Genomic DNA, 18,286 nt, shown 5'->3' with positions numbered 1-18,286 from the left:
ATTTAATGTGAGCCAAGCACTGGTGAGGGAGTCAGGAGTCAACACCTTTTTTTTTTTTTTAATTAGATAATAAATTTTATTGTTATATTCCCCATACAATTGCAGCCCCCCCATTCTGACCCCAATCCCTCCCCTCCCGCCCCTGCCCCCCTAAAAGTGTCTCTGGTTCATAGTTTTTTGTTGATTTTGATTTTCACTTTCTTATAGTTATTCATTTTCCTGGTCCCTTATTTAAGTTTTCTAGATTCCTGCTATGAGTGAGACCATCCGGTATTTTTCTTTTTCTTTTTGGCTTATTTCGCTGAGCATGATCTCTTCCAGCACCATCCATGTTGCTGCAAATTGCATGTGTTTATCTTTTTTGAATGCTGAGTAATATTCCATGGTATATATGTACCACATCTTCTTGATCCAGTCATCTATTTTTGGGCATTTGGGTTGCTGGGACTACATCAAATTAAAGAGCTTCTGCACAGCAAAAGAGACAATAACAAAAACAAAGAGAAACCCCACCAACTGGGAGAACATTTTTGCACCCAACACTAATGATAAAGGACTGATCACAAAAATCTGCAAAGAGCTGATGAGACTCAACAACAACAAAGAAAATAATCCAGTCAAAAAATGGGCAGAAGAGCTAAAAAGGAGTCAACACCTTTTTGCACACAGTTGTGAAATATCTGGAAGACTGTTGACCTAATGGAAAAACGCTGATATAATAAAACCCCAAACAGCTTCCTGAACCCTCTGTACAACTTTGCCCCTGGGACCCAGTGCTGCGTGCATCCTGAGGCTGGAACAGCAGTGCTTGTTGCTTCCTTCATCTCTTCTGAGGGGAAAGAGAATGGGGGATTTTTCTGCAAGCCTACTGTTATCTGTTGCTCCATTTTCAGAGCATGGTACCAGGAAAGAACTATCTTTGGGTCTTAAAAACAAGCTGTGAGGTAGGTTTTTCCATGATCTACTCTGAGTATTTAGCCTAGCTTGTTCACCACATGTTAACTGGGCTGCCTCCTATTAGAAGAAATGACAATTATGTGAGATACATAATTCTTATAAACACTCATTGGCTTCTTTATTTGACAGGGAACAAATTTCCTTTTGATACAAAACTCATGCAAAATGACAAGGTCTCAGAAACTACCTTAGAACTCAGGTACTAGAAGTTGTCTTTGGGATGAAATCTGACTGGTTGCTTTAGGTACACACATGCCACCAATATTAATAGTCTGGCTGTGGAAGTCTCACAGGTGAGAAGGTTAAGGCCCTGTAACTGTCATCCTTCTAGACACATTATCTCTGGGGAACTGTGTCTTGGACAATGCCAACAATGCACATGGGTGAAAACTCACCGACGAGAATGATAGAAACTGTCGGCCTACCCACTAGTCTTGTACCTCTGTAGCTCTCTTTCTTCCATCTGTTCCTTACTGTTCCCTTCCTCTCTTCTTTTGTTGTTACTTTATTCTTGAGGCAGTGTGAAGTACTAAAGATAGATAATTAATCAAGAGTGGTCTATGCAGGTTCAGGTGCTAAGTAGCTCTGTGGTCTAAGGCATGGCATAGAATCTTTTTGGGCCTTGGTTTCCTCATCTGTAAAATGGATCATTGGACTCTGAGTACACTGTGAAATTCCCCCCCACCATGTCATCAGATCTTTCTTTCCTTTTATTTCTCCCAATGTATAGCCCATTTTTCTTTCCCCTTCCCTTCTTTCCCCTTCATCTATTTCCAATTATACTCTTCACTTACATCCCTCTTCTTCAATCTCTCCTCTCTCTTCTTTGTTCTTGTGGGGAGTGGAGGATCACAAGTTAGGTTTGATTTTTATCCTTTTGGAGAATTAAGGAATGATTTCTAGAACTCCAGTTGTAGAAATATCTGCCACCATGACACGAACAAGGATTTGCTGTACTTTGACCGGGGCATTCAGTGCCATGGCCCCCCAGGCCAGGGAGAAGCCATGGGCTGCCGAGCCTACCAGTTTAAGAAACAAAAAGAAATCTAGATGAGAGGGAAGGCATGGTGGCATCTCTTTCTCTCTGCCTGTTTGTGTTCTTATGTATTTTTTTCATGTCAGGAGCACAATCTCCATGACCCCTTCTCAGTGGGAGGCCAAGAGATTCCCTATCTGTGCCCCATCTATGTTCCAGCTTCTCCCCCAGCAGGACACAATGTTGGATAAACTCACCAGAGACTCCCTTCCTTCTTTCATCTGCTTTCCCAGATTATACCTTCTTTCTACTTTGTTTTTCAAAGACAAGACCACCTTAGAACATGGCTTCTTCCAAAAGAATATTTGGCAGCTTTCTTCCATGCCTGAGGGAAGACTGAGAAGTGGTTTCTTCTTTTTCCTAATGCAGGTATTAAGCTGACTTAATATTCACTTACTCTGAAAAATCCCACTTCACAGAAACATTTTTTAACATGAGCCAAAGCATTTCTCCCTAATTCAGCACAATTGCGCCTGGTTTATATCCATTGATGTTAAATGATTTCCCGTTTAATATCAATTGGAAATAGCTGATTTCCTACCCCAAACAGTACTTAATGTCAATTATGGCAGGCAGGGCAGAGATGTTTTTCAATTAACTACACCACTCCATTTTGTTTGCTGGCGTGTGGTGCAAACTACATGCACAGAGTTACCTCATGGAACTGTGACAGAGGGGGACTCGCTGATCTCACTCCCAGTTCCTGATCATTGGTTTGGGAGGTGGTGTGTGTGTGTGTGTGTGTGTGCGTGTGTGTGTGTGTGTGTGAGAGAGAGAGAGAGAGAGAGAGAGCGAGAGTACTTCTTTCCCCCCACCAGGGACCAAGCATGGTTTATAATGAGAACCTACTCTTCCATCAATGAAATCTCTAGTGTGGTGATGAACAGAACTTGCTGGGGAAAGTACCACACTTCCACAGCAGTCTTATTAGAATGGAGTTCACAGAGATGTGGAAGGGGGTATGGATTCATTGAGAGGGTGTGACAATGATGCTGATTCTCTTGTTATTCTTGGTGAGTTTAAGGCTGTGGAATGGCATTTAACATGATTGAACACCTACTTACTGTGGGCCTGCAAAGTTATGTTATTTTGAATCCTCTCAGTCACCTCATGAGAAATAGTATGTGCCTGTTTAATGGATGTCCATATCTGCGACTTGCCTAATGCTGTTGGGCTATTTAGCAATTGAAGCTAGAGTTTAAAATCCAGGATTGTATGATTCTATCTCATGGACCAACCTTCCTTTCTAGAGAGACTATGGTTGAAAATATCCTTGGTAATTCTACACAGTCCCTTGGGGTATTGGTACCAGACAGGAATGGCTTTCAGTAGTTTCTTCTTGGCATTGGATGGTCTCTTCTCTTGCCACCACAATCTGCCATGCTACTGTGTGTTTTTCCACCTCTCTGTGTGGAAACCTTCCCTTAAACTTTTGCTAACTCCATGCGCCGCCAAGGACTAGCTTGAGCTGTCTCTGAAACCTTTCTTGACTGCTCTGCTCACCTTGGCATTTTCCTCTGAACTCTTTCAGCACTTCTGCTTAAGATCTCTGACTAATATTTTTCACATAGCCTGAATAAAACTTTCTTGAGAGCAGAAACCATGCAGGAAAGAACTTCAGGTGAGGGGGCTAATAGGTCTGAGCTGGAATCCAGTGTTATTGCTTCCCACCTCATTTCATCATTCATCATTCACCTCTTTCTTCATTCAACAAAGATTTATTAAGTGCCTATTATATGTCAGGCATTATGCCGGGAGCTATTGATACCTCCATATACCAGTAGAAGAAACAGACAATAAAGGGATAGATACACTGGAATATAATAGGTACTCTAGGATTGCCCACAACACAATCATTTTGATTCAATGATGGGAGAGAATTCAGAGAAGTTTCTTTGGAGTGGGCATCTGAACTGAATTTTGAGGAAGTGGTTGAACAATTGTAGGTAGGAGTCACTGAGGGATGGAAACCTGAGAGAAGTTTTAGGTCAGGAGTTAGCACCTACATGGGTGTAAATAATATTGGACCCTGCAGGTTATTGAAACGTTTGAGGCTCATTCCTTCATCTGCACCTTCATCTTAGGGAGGATGTAAGGCTCAATAATAGCATACACTTACAGAGTGCTTAGCCTGAGACCTGCCTTAGTATAAGTTCTTTACCTGTATTAACTCAACTCCTCATATGATTTTATGAGTTAAGCATTTTCATTATGCTCATTTTACAGATGAGAAAACTGAATCACAACTATTTAACTTGCCCAAAGTTATCAAGTGAGTAAGCGACAGAGCTGAGATTGAGACCTGGCGACTTACCTCCCAAGGCTCATCTCTGCCTTGGCTGTTGTGTACCACGGCAGAGTGCGGTGCCCAGATGAATTAGTCACTCCGTTCATAGTTATTGTCTTGAATTCTTTACTTTCATTTTCTTTTTTCAATTAAAATCCCTCAGTTTTGGAAAGATAAGTTCCTTTCTTGTTTAGAACTCCATTTTCATGGGTACAGGACTGCGCTGCCTACACAGAGCCCCCCACCATCCACTTTGGAACCTGTTTCCATGCTGTGCAAATAGAGAACTTGGGAAGCAAAAGCCAACCAAACCTTGGTATAAGTAAATGCTCATGCAAATGAAGGTTGCCTTTGGTTGCAAAAAGGGGAACTTCCTGTTTCTAAGGTTTATCAGGCATTAGAATGTGGACAACTTTGTACCTGTGTGTTGCTAGGTAAGAGAGACAGCGCAAACTAGTCCTTTGGAGGGGAGTGGAGTTAGCAAAAGTTTAAGGGAAGGTTTCCACACAGAGAGGTGGAAAAACACAGTAGCATGGCAGTAGCTTGGCTACTCTTTCTTTTCCTTTCTTTTTAAAGATTTATTTTATTTATGCAGGAGTTGCGGTAGAGGCCAGAGGTGTGGGGGCCGGGGGTGGGTGGTGGTGAGAGGATTCACCAGAGACGGAACAGGGAGCAGAACAGGCACATGACCAAAAACACTGCTGAGGGGAGCAGCGGGGGAGACAGGAGAGGTCTGTTTCTCCATGAGGGTATCTCCGCGGCCAGCCGGGAGTCGAACCAGTGCTTCAGAGGCTGCGGACAGCTTCACAGCGCTACACTCAACCAGCTGTACCAATGGGGAGGCCTTGTCTACTCTTTCTAAGATGGTTGGGGAATGAGCCTTCTCCAGGAGTATTATTCTTGAACATTCAGATTCCGGATAACTCACACATTTTTTGAGGTAGGTCATGTGTCATACATGCTCACAGAGTTAAGTTTTTCATCCTGACCGATTTTTTTGGTGGAAACGTCAGACATCAGTGCATAGGATATGCCCATTGGTTGAAAAATACTGTCTTTTGTCCAAGTATTCTGCTAACCATTATTTGGAGATGTAAGTTTTTCTTTCTCCTCTTCCTGTGTCTTCTGTTAACCTACAGGAGATATTCTGTATGTCACACACATGTCTGTGATATTCAGGTTTGTGTAAAAATCTGTGGGATTATTTATGAGGGCTATTTGATGAGAATTTGGATGAGAATTTGAAATTCTTATCTGGTAGGTATTTGTTTATTCTTTAAAACTTAAGGTAATTAAAGTCATCCATAAATGCTAGTCATTATTATTGTGTTTTTGCACTTATGGCCAACTTTAAATATTAAAAGGAAGGAAAATAAAAGAATGGAAGGGCTCCAGAAGCCCTTCATGTTGTGGAGCCAACATATCATTATTTAAAAAAAATGGTAGCAGTGATAATTCTTAGGTAGTAATTTCTGACCTAAGCAAATAAGAGTTTTGTTATTTGACATTAGGCAGTATTTATGGGCATTCATCCTTGTAGTATCTATCTCAGAATGTCATGAGAATGAATATCTTCAGTTCAGACTGGCTGGATGTCGAGGCACAGAAGCCAGACCTTTGGACTCCTTTCTACTATACATCTGGCTCTCACTGGCTGTCCTGGGTTCTGACTGTAGGGGTTTTTGTCTAGGACAGGACTTTCAGAATTGTGAAGAATGGACAAGAAGAGGCTTATGAGGAAATGAGAAATTGTTTTTAAAGGCTTCTACTGTGTGTCCAGTATTTTGCTAGGCAGCTTTTAAACATTTTAATTTCTCAGAGGAGACCCAGCTCTTTTCACTTGACATATGTGCCCTATGGCATCCTATTTATAGTAATAGGTGGTGATTATGCCAGAGAATCCCAGGACTTGCCAAATAGAAACAGGTATTTGGCATGATCTGGGCATCAGGTCCACATTATTATATCTATCGCCCAGAAATGATAGAAAGATGATCTCAAGGTCCTGGGCAGAAACTCCTGACATGTGGTGCATGTCTCTCCTTGGTGCCTTTAATCTCTCACCTCTAAGGGTATCTAATCCAACTGCTAATTAAGGGAAGAATGGAGACAGCAGATGAGAAGTGTGACTTTTTTTTTCCTTTCAAAGCGATTTAAACCTTTGGAGGGTACACAAATATAGTCCTATTATTCAAGTTAATTTACAGTCCCTCCCCCTTCCGCCACAAGGAATTTATGAACCTGGAAGAGCTGGAAGTCCCTTAGCAAAGTAAACAAATTGTAACTCAGGGTTGCATACTTCCATGGAGCTTCTATCAGCAGGTTTTATTTTCACACCAGAGGTGAAAAGATAATTTGGTGTGTACTTTGTCTCACTGGAAGCAGGAACAGAGGGACTGGTGAGGCAGCCATCTGCAGGTTAACACACAGCAGCTGTCCTTGTCCTGGCGACAATGATGATAGCAATTAGAGATGGCATTTGTTGAGACTTCTCCACGTGTCAGGCTCCATCCTGTGTGCTCCAGTCTCACATAATTCTGCAAAATGGACACTATTGTTATCTCCATTTTATAGATGAGGAAACTGAGGCTCTTTGAAACTTTGGATATTTTTCTTTCAGAAAAGTCCAAAAGTAACTTCACATGATTTTGCTGCAGATGAAGCATTCTCCATGTGCAGAGAATGGACTGTGGGAGGAGTGGTGGGGTAGAATGGGCTAATGTTCTCTTTTTAGAAAGGGGGAGATTTCTTGTCCTCTCTTTGCATCCCCCATCTTTCCCTTTGAAAGCAGACAATTACACATCTATGGGCTGTCAGAGGCCCACATTCTGGTGGTACAAGTGCTGGTGGTAGAAGGTGCTGACCATATGACCTTGGACAAATCCCTTCTCCTCCTCTGGCTTAAGTGTCCATATTCAGAAGTAAGGAGGGCAACAGAGATAGCTGATGTCTAGGACTCGTGGCTTTCAATTTCAGTGGCTCCAGAATCCTATGAGCTGCGCAATCGATATTTGTCTCTCAACCCCTCCCTCTCCCACCCTTGCATGTGGGACAGTGATACTTCCCTGGGATGTGCAAGTCACCAAAAAGAAAGAGAGTTGTTTTTTTTCTTTTTTTATGTGCTGTATACCAGACGACCTTGATGTGATGGACTACAGGATCTGGTGACACTGCACACTCAGTACTATTCAACACTTTGCCTTGAAAGGGAGGAAGGAATGGATTTATTGACTTGTGACTTTGACTCAGGCCTGTGTATCAGGCCTGTTATTATGTGGAATGATTAGGCTGCAGTGGCAGGGACAAGTTAAACTAGAACAACAAAAGACCTCCTTAACCTTTATCTGGACACAAGGCCATTCATAATGACTTGCATGATTTGGGAAACCAAGCCTCTCCTGGAGCACTCAATACTTTTGCAGCCCTGGCAAATGAGCAGGAAAGGAGAAGATGAATGGGTGAGAGAGACGAAATGTAATCCACTTCTGCATAGTCCTGCTTAGAATGCAGAGTTCAGGTCCATGTCAAAAAACAGCAATGCTCAGAGATCATCATCATTTTCTTTGGCTTGAGAGAAGGAATTTGAAACTAGATACAATGGTTGCTCGATGAGAAAACTTGCAACTATTTGTTATCCACTAGAGCAATTTATGCCATTTCTGAAAGATATTTTCCTTTTTGAAGGAACCATGTGCCTTCTATTAATGTGAAAGGAATTGGATACTTGGAACTTTCATACACACACACACACATACACACGATATTAAACACAAGGTCTCCTTGAAAAGCTCTAAGAACTACCATCTCAGTCTTTCTCTTTTGAAAGATATTCTCCTCTGTAGCTCAAGCTCCCTGACACAGCCTGACGAGCCATAATTGTTGGTGGAAAGGCCACAGCATCAACCATTTCACAATCTGGGGTAGGAGGAGTTTTTTTCAGACACCTCCCCCAAAATATTGTAAATTTTAGTAGAACTGGATATAGGAATAAGAATTAGAGAATCACCGAGAATTGAAGTTTTGAAGAGACCTTTGTCACAAAATCCTCAGCACTGCTGTTATGGAAGAAAGTAGTCATAGACGATATGTAAGGGAGGGACTGAGACTGTGTTCCTTAAAACTTACTAAGACCATTGGGAGGCCAGATTTGTTCCCCAATCTAAGTTATGGCTCAGATGATGGAGACTGGAGCCCACTTGTTCATCCAGGGCCAAGTCAGCCAGCTAGAGGCAGAGCTAGGACTGCAGAGCAGAGTGGGCATCAGATGCTTAATTCTTGAGTCCATGGACTAGGTCTTTTCAATAGCGTGATTCTAGTTTACTTGAGGTCATTAACATTTCAACACAATTTATTAGGAAAATTAATTTGTAAGTTAGTGTGTGGAAATCATGGCTGGGGTGGAACTGAGACTTGTATGTGATTGTTGGTGACCATGAAACTAAGCACTTCCTTGCACACATCCTGACAGTCATTGGCCACATCCACAAATTTACATGGGCCCATGGGAAGGAACTTAAATCTGTTCCATTTCTGGGGCTCAGACTTAGACTTCAGCAAACATCTCTGGAAAACCTGAGTTGATTCCAAGAGATGGCAGATTGTAGAAAAGAACAGTAGGACTTTAAGGCATGCACACACACACACAAACACACATTATGCACACGCACACACAGGTGCATACATGTGTACATGGACATGTACACACAAACACATGAGGAAGTCTGATAGAAGTGGCTCAGTTTTGCCACAGGACCACTATTAGATAAAAGTACCATCGTTCTAGGTCTCAGTAAAAAGCACTACTAAAACCTAGCTCATCTGGTCACCTGGAGGCACCCATGAGCCCTGGCCAGAATAAAACTAAATAGAAGCTAGGAGTTTCTATGTCAACCCACAAAACAGTACAGTCAGAAAGAACATGCATTATTTATTTTCCCAATGGAGATTCGTGACACCCACAACTCTGGAGCAAGGCAGTTACGGAGCAGTAGGTGGGGTCACCTGAGAAAGTGGACTGAAAGGGATGATAGAGTGATAGAGGTCACAGTGGGTCAGTGTCACCTCCCAAGTGCCCTGCAAAGGATAGCTGCCCACTGTGTAGCTGTCTGTCTATATGTTCATCTGTCTATCTATGTATCTATCTTTGTATCTATCTTTGTATCTATGTATCTATGTATCTGTCTATCATCTCTGTATCTCTCTCTCTATCTATCTATCAATCAATCATGCATCTATCTGTATATTTTCCAAACCTAACCTTATAGACATTTTATTAACTTATTTGATTTTCTATCTGTCATTCTTTTTTGTATTGAAAACAATACCATTAATTCCTTAATAGCATTAATATATTCACTTAGATGCTTTATTCTACAATCTATGTAAAACAGTTTCCAAATTATTCTTTCAGCTGTAATTTGATGGGCATATGGGTATATCTAAATCTCTGTTACCCCACACCAATCTTCCAGCCATTCTCTTCCAATTCCAACTTTGTCTGTTCTGGCACCCTGCACCTAACGGAGAGTTTTTCCATTCAGCTGGGTCACTGTTGTCTCCCTGTGATTCTTCTTTAGAGAAGCGATTCTCATTCCTAGTCTCATGATATAGTCACTCAAGAAGCTTTAAAATAAGACCCCCCTCCTGAGCCCCGCCTCTAGAAATTTGAATTTAATTTGATTTATATATGGCCTGAGTATCAGCATTTTAAAAAGCTTATTGGGTTTATAATCTGTTTTCCAATATAAAATTCATTTGGAAAAGTAAATAAATTCACTTATTGTCATTTGTTACCCATTTTTTTTGTCCTGACAGAGGAAGATGTTTATAAAGAAGTCTCTGGTAAGACTGCCAGGTGCCCAGTTATGTTGCAATTTCAGATAAACAATGAATACATTTGTTTTTATATGAAAATATCCCAAATAGGACCTATACATACTAAAATATTTCTGCTGTTCATCTGAAATTCAGATGTAACTCCATATCCTTTATCTTATGTGGCAAGTCTAGTCTCTGAGAGCTGAAGCTGAAGTGTGTTGGGGGTGGAAGGTTATAGAAAAGGAGGAGAGAGGGGAAGGTACCAGATACTGAGGACAGACTGTTCAGATTTGGTGAAACTGACTCAAGACAAGTTACAATGAGAGGTTTGGGGAAGTGTGGCTGGAGATGTAGCCGCAGAGATTGGGAATGGACACATGACATTGAGGATGGCTGGGAAGGATGCTCTGTTCATTCAGGATGTGCTCTTCTAACTCTTAGAGAGATACCATGGGCAGGTGCCATGCAAGACAGAGTGGCATTCTTCTGGTTATCCTCCAGTTCTTCAATACATTTTGGGCAATGAAGCGACCTTGAAATTTGAAGTCTGTCAAATGTCTTGGATCAGTGTTTCCATAATGTCAGAGATTATGAGTCACCTAGGATCTGGAGTGGGACTTGAGGTTCTGAATTCTGGCAACTTCTCTTGTTGCTGACTTCTCAAGTGATCTAGCTGCTGAACATGGCAGATCAGTGAATGGTAATGGAACCAAAGAGACCTGGGTTCAAGTGCTGTTTTGATCTTTGTGTCTTTGGGAAAGTTACACAATCTTTTTAAGCTTCAGTTTCTTCTTCCATTAGATGATTGTGTTTAGTAAGTAGGACTGATGTAAGGATTAAGTCAGAAATTGACTACAAAATGGTTATCACCATGCCTAGCATATTGTAAAATATGCAGTAAGTATGTGCTATTGTTATTAATGTTAGGAGTAATCAAATAGGCAAAATGGGAATCTTGCATGATACCACTACACCAGAGGCCCCCTTTAATATGCAAAATGAACAGACATCTCACCAGCTCATGCATTTTACTCTATTGGAGTGAGGAGAGCCAGCCTCCTTTAACATGACTTATTATATAATATACAAAGTATAGTAGTCAAAAGAGGCAGCTCTCCTCTTACTCAGGGTAGTATATTTCCTTCTAGGAAAAAAACAAAAACTACCTATTTTTCAAATGGGAACAACAGATTAATCCCATGAAAGAAAAAAAAGCTATGAGATATAGAACTGGTAGCAACCTTGAGATCTGAAAAGTACCAGGTAAGGGGAAGGAAGGAGTCAGTAAGCAGATAAGCCAAATTGAATGAGCAACAGTGTGGGTTTATTTAGTGTGAGGGACAAATAGCCTTTCATGTGTTCATTGCTATTGTAGGAATCTAGTTTCCAAAAGAAAATTAAAGGTAGCAATAACAAAGGCTGACTTTGAGGACAGTAGAAATTCATTAGAAACAAATGGCAATTGATTTTTTTGCCTTTTTTTCTTTTTTCTTTTAACATTTAACATTTTTTATATTTTTTAGACAATATTTGCTTCCCCCCACCCCCTCAGATTGAGTCCCCATAGAATTTCCTTCCCCAAGGCACCCATGCACCATCACCACTGTCCCCTGTGCTCCTCCCTCCCTCCCTCTGATCCCTCTCCCTCCTCCTCCCCTGCAGTATGTCTCTGATTTATAATTGTCTGTTTTTGCTTTGTTGTGTTTTGTACTGTTATTATTTTTTTACGCTGATGTCTTATTTGGTTCCCCTATATTCCTGTTATAAGTGAAACCATCCGATATTTTTCTTTTTCCTTCTGGCTTGTTTCACTGAGCATAATTCCTTCTAGCTCCATCCACATTGCTGCGAATGGCATGAGTTTATCTTTTTTGATTGCTGAATAATATTCCATCATGTATATATTCCACATCTTCTTGACAGGCATATGAAAAAATGTTCAGCATCCCTTATAATCAGAGAAATGCAAATCAAAACCACACTGAGATACCACCTTACACCAGTAAGAATGAACATATCAAAAAAACAAGCAACAACAAATGTTGGTGAGGATGCAGTGTAAAAGGAACTCTCCTACATTGCTGGTAGGAGTGCAAACTGGTCAAACCACTGTGGAAAGCTGTCTGGAGATTCCTCAGTCTACCAAAAATGGAGCTACCATACGATCCGGCAATTCTACTCCTAGGGATCAACCCAAAGGACACAAAAACAGTGATTCAAAAGAGCACGTGTACACCTATGTTTATTGCAGCACTATTTACAATAGGTAAAACCTGGAAACATCTCAAATGCCCAAAAATAGATGACTGGACCATTGAGTTTTTGATGCTATATGGTGAAGACTTTATTTCTTGGAGATACCTACCTGAGAACGCCTTCCATTTTATAATGAAAGTAATATGGGTGGACACAGAGAAGTTCAAGACTGTAACCAGGTTGTGAGTTGGGGGGAACTAAGCACAGGGAAGACCACTGCATGAACCTTCAAGACAGCTACATTAGAATCTTTCTCTAAGGCACTAGAAGGGGGTGGCCGAGCTTCGGAATTGACTGCTTCTGTTGAATTTCACTTCTACTACTCATTAGTGATGTGACTTTGGGCTAATTCCATTACCTCACTGTGCCTCAGTTTCCTCTTCTGTAAACTGGGAATATAATCATAGTATTTCCCTCATGACGTTACTTGAAATCTAAACTATATAAAACAATAAAATGTTTTGGTGAGTGAATAGTAGTTCGATGGATTGCATCACCACTCATTCTTCGGTTACTGAATGATGATATGTAACTATTTTTTAATGTCCAACCCTGATAGCTCAATATTATCTATGAGGGATAGGACTCTACAGAAAGCCAGGAAGGAGCGTCTTGCCTTCTGATATACCCAACTTGGCAGGGTGACAGCAACTTGAGATCAGAAGTAGAGAGGATGGGCTGAGGTGTGCTGATAAGATCAAGCAGGAAAAATGGTGCCGTGTACCTGAAGCCAGATGAAGGACATTGTCAAGAGACCTGGTCCCTAAGATGGAGATTGAGCCCAGTGAACTGACTATTGAGGTTGAAGTTGAGGAACTGAATTGGAAAAGACTCAGGCCAGCTGGGGTGTGGTGGTCAACACAGGCAGACCATCATGCAGGCTGTGGTGTGACCAGGTGTCCTCCCAGCTACACACACCAGACAGCTAGAAGTCCTCTTGACAACCCTTCACCTCCTGAAGCCAATCCAAATTCTTCTTTTTCGTCTCTGAATGCATTCACTGTCCCCCATTCCCACCTCCAGCACCCCTGTTCAAGTTAAATCAAATTTTGCTAGACTGAGAAAGTCTCCAACTGACCTTCCTGCTTCCATGCTTCCCCCCTTCCTTTCTTTTCTCCATCCTGCAACCAGAAAGGACTTTTTCTCAAAAACTGGTATGATCATCTGGCAGCCCGCAAAAGCTTTTCATGTTTCTTAGGACAAAGTCACACTTTCTGATGAGTGTGGCCAACCCCCACATGTTCTTCTGCAGCTGAGTCTTCCCCAGGTATCCTCCAGGCTGTTCGCCAGCAACCCTGCTCTTCTTTCTGTTCTCCTCGCCACACTGCAGTTGCCTCTGCCGAAAACACTCTTCCCTTCTCCCTATCTCTTCCTAACATCTCTATTCTCTCCATCAAGTGTCGATTTTCAGGCAAATTATCTCTGATCAGCCTTATCAGGCCAACCCTTCCTGCCCATTTTGGATCTTAAGAGAGTAACATGAATTTCTCCTTCGTGGCACCTACACAATAAAAATCCCTTATTTAGTTGCAGTTACTATTACTAAAGCCACGAAGGCAAGAATCATGTTTGGTTTTGCTCAACATTGTATCTCTAGAGTTAGCATGATGATTAGAATATACAAGGTACTTGCTAAATATTGGTTGACTGGATAAATACATGCATGTATAAATGGGTGCATTGATGAGAGGTGTTGATTCAGATAGAATCAGGGTGTGGCATTGTATTCCATGCAGGCTCATCCAAAAGCAGTGTTAGTGAATAAACTATCAGAAACGGAGCTAGTCCCATTCCTTCAGCTGACCTCTTGAACCATGATGAGTCTTTGCTCTCCTGCAAGGTTCAGAATATTTGCAAAGTTGGTTCATCTCTCTGACCTCTCCTCAGTGTGTGTCTTGTAGTGAACTCTTAATTCTTTCCCCTAGTGAATGAATGAATCATTACCCAAGGAAGAATAATTCTTCACATTCTCATCTTATTTACCATTTTACTGTTGGGCAGTTGGATTGGGATATCTGGTTTCTATGGGGTTGATGTAACTGATGCCTCTGCATGTTTGTTGATCCATCCATCCTGGGAGAAGGGCTCTAAACATGGAGTATTGGTTTAGGCTACCCACCATCAGGGCTTTGGTATTTCTATTCTGCCTCTGCTGTTTTGTGACCCACCAAATGCAAGCCCACTTTCTTGGGTGAATTTGAACCAGAGCTCTTGCATTTCCCCAGGACACTAAGCTAAGTCAAGAACCTCCTTCCCTGCCAGGCCTGGGCATACTACTGTCCCCTCAGTCATTCTGAGGAAATGGCTTTTCCGGCAAGAGGAGACCCAGCCCCCAGTTTCTCGGCAGCCTGAACTGGAGGGAGAATATAAGAAGAACATCATCCTTTCTCCCTGCACTTTACAAATATCTCATTCTTTATTTCCCTCCAACAACATGTGATGACCCTTTGGCAAGTCCTTAGTGTTAAATTTCTTTTTTATAGAGGGAGCAGTAAAAACTCTAGGGTCTTTGATAGGCAGTGCTGGAACGTAGAGCGGATGTAAATCACTTGAGCATTGGCTGGATTCGGTTGACAGATTTCTAGGTTCAATGAAACTTTCCTTTCCTAAATAAATCAAATTCTGACCTATGAAGGTCTAAGCTGGGAACACTTCTGAAGTGTGTGGATTTGGGCTGAGGGTGGAGGTAGTTCTGTTTGGAGTTGGATGTGGATTTTGTAGTGAGCGCGAAGAGAAAATTCACCGTGTAGGGTTTTGCACATTTCCCTTTTGCCTGAGGCTTTTGGTGCATTTTGCTTCTGGTCTCTTAAACAAAATGGATACAAAGCATCTCTAAAGCAAATTGAAGAGGTTTTGTAATCAGCATGGGGCACTGAAGCCAAACTTTGGTGGTAGAGACATTTTTATTGAAAAGCAATGTGTGTGTGTGTGTGTGTGTGTGTGTGTGTGTGTGTGTGTGTAACAGAGAGTGTGAGGTGGGGGAGAGGGAGAGAGAGAGAGAGAAAGAGAGAGAGAGAGAGAGAGAGAGAGTCTGAGAAGCACTGAACACTGTGACCTTCTGGCTAAAGTTGATCTGTCACAAAGAACATCTCTGGCTGGACCTTCATGGGGGATCTGTGTGTGGAAGGGCATTGAGAAGATCTGCTTCAAAAAGATGTGGATTTGTGTCAGTTATTTTGCTGTGACTCAGTGTACCTAGAGGATATGAGGAACTTGCCAAAATGCTTTTGGATTTAGTTTTATCATTTTAAATAGCACATTGTTTCCCCTTATAATCCAAGTGCTCATTAATGTGTACTATCAGAGTCCCGAACAGACAGGGTAAGGAGGCCACAAGATGTCCAGAATGGGTTCCTTAGGAAGGCACTCACCACAGCTCCCACCTGTGGGGGAACCATCATGAATGGAAATGTACAGTTCTCGGATGCCAGATATCAGTCAGGTAGAGGACTGCATTGACACTCACTAATGGCCCAGTTATCACGGAATAGCATAGTGCCATTAACAACTGATTATACACATTATTGGGTAGCTCACAGCTAATGGGACCTGTCACAGGATCTCAGCAGACTGGGCTTATGATCTGTTGATAAATAGATATATGGTACATGTGGGTCAGTCATTTCCTTGTTAAGAAGGAAGGAGGAAATGAAGTGACAGCCTCAGGGACTCCCAATAGATGATGGCTAGATGCCCAAGGCTGGAGCTTGGTGCCCGCAAGTAGGGCCTGGGGGTGGGCTGAGGTGCAGAGGATGTGTCTCCATTCTAGTCCTGAGAATAGAAAGGGTGGTTGAGGAAGAGGTTATGTCTTGGAAATGAAAAGTGCATCAGAACTTGAACATTCAGAAGGAAGGGGTCCTTTTCCTGGCAGTTGCCTTGGGGAGCTCTTACTAGTGATGCGGTCTTTTTTCTTGTATTTCCTTTGTGGGATTGTTTTTCTGGGAGGTCATCGTCGTATATTCTTTTTGAGAGTTCTCAATTGTGTCAAATCTTTGAAAGAGTAATTTTGCAAGTATGAAATGAATAAGGATGGGAAGATCCCTCAAGACTAGTACTATATCATTAAAATGATGGTTGAGTTCTGCTTCTCATCCTCATGCAATTGTCCAGGGTACCAGTAGAGTGAATCTGACTGTTAGGACACAAATACAGGTGTTGTATTTGATGAATCTCAGGTTTACAAGAAATTCAAGTCAGTTATCTTGGTGGAGTCTCTAGGCCCCTCTGACATCAGTCCTTCTTGGGATTGCTCAGACCCTAACACGCATTGATTACTGATTATTGAATACTTCCTCTGCACCATATTTTTGCCACCATGGGCCCCTGCCTGTCTAGGGTCGGCTTCTTTAGATGCATTATGCTAACTCTCCACTGGAGGCCCTGTCACCTCCCCAGAGCATTGCAACAGAGTCCTGGAGTCTCACTTCCCTCCAGTCCCTTCTCAGTCTTGGGAAAACTCCCAACTCAAGAGCACATGCTGCTTCTTTCTCCATGTCTGAAGGTACTCAAATTTTTAGGGGAAAAAAAAAATCAAGTAAGGAGTTTTCTGCAGGCCGCTTCTACTTCAACCTTCATCATCTACTAAAGTAAGGAAGACAAAGAGCCTGTTTAATTGTTGAGAACCAAGGAGGTAGAAATACAGTAAAAACAAAACACACGTTAATAACTCAGTACAATATTCCACCATGGAAGTGGTGACAGTGGTGGTGATAAAGATGATGATGTATGTTGACATATTGCTTTAGAATTTCGGACCTCTGCCCGGTGTGATCCCTATCGTAAGTCAGTAAAATAGGACAGAGTGCCCAAAGGAAATGAAGACTCAGAGATTTTGTGAGTTGTCCAAGGCCACACAGTAAGTTAGTAACCACAAGTCCTCATTTGTTGGCTCAATATAGCTTTCTTTGAAAGAGGTCATGTGTTGTGATTTTTTTTTTAATTTGAAGAATGCCAGACCCAGCCTTCTGGGGGAGAGTGACTGGCAGTGGCTTAGAGATGGTGAGCTCTTGGAAGGGCAGGGATGTTCACAGAAGAGTTCCTCCCCCACGTCTCCTTGCTCTCTGAGCAGAGGAGTAGCTCTTAAGTCAGACATAATTTTGCCCCCTCCCCCAGCTACAGGAAATGGGATGTCCTGGAAAGGAAGAAAAGTTCATTTTGATGTTTATTCCCCTCCTCTGCATCAATCTCCCGGTTGTTTTTCTTGTATTAGGACTGGCTGTTTATTTAATTACTCTGCCAGTGAAAGTGGTTAAGGGTTGGACAGAGGAGGCAGAAAAAAATTGTGCTAGAAGGAAAGAGAAATGCTCTCTATTTTCAGAGGACATAGATTTATTTCTGTTTTAGTAGTTCTTATTCGAATTCATCTGAAGTAATTAATGAAAGCTAGAAAGCCTAAACACACACACACACACACACACACACATACACACACACACCCCTTCCTGGGATTGTTTCACCATTACTTGAATTATGTTGAGCTGTTTGGTCTATTGGTTCAGTACCTCAAGCCTAGTGCAGCATTGTCATCCTTGCTTTACAACACAGTCATTATATCCCTAAACCACATTGTGATACACAGTGCCTTCTGTTTACGACTCCCGAAACTCCCACTCCATATATCACCTGCCATAAAACCCATCAAACTGCTGCTACTAAAATGGTGCACAGTGGTCTAAGCAGGAGCCAGGCAAATTGTGTGATACCCTACTGTGGTTAATGAGAGTGAAAATGTGGTTAGGATTTTATTCAGGCGATGTTCATTTGCAGGGCCATTGTAGTGAGGTGGCAAAGAAAGATTCTTTTGTTAACTTGAATGACAATATATTTTCTATTGTATGGAGTGGCTCAGGGCAGAGTTTGCCAAGTTATTTGTCAATTGTAAATAAGTCAAACTGTGACCTTGAACGACTAGGTTTTTATTGCTTGGGGGTCCT

This window comes from Talpa occidentalis, unplaced genomic scaffold, assembly GCF_014898055.3.
Source record: "Talpa occidentalis isolate TD23 unplaced genomic scaffold, MPIMG_talOcc4v2.1 talOcc4.5, whole genome shotgun sequence".
NCBI lineage: Eukaryota > Metazoa > Chordata > Mammalia > Eulipotyphla > Talpidae > Talpa > Talpa occidentalis.
This window is presented reverse-complemented; position numbering follows the sequence as displayed.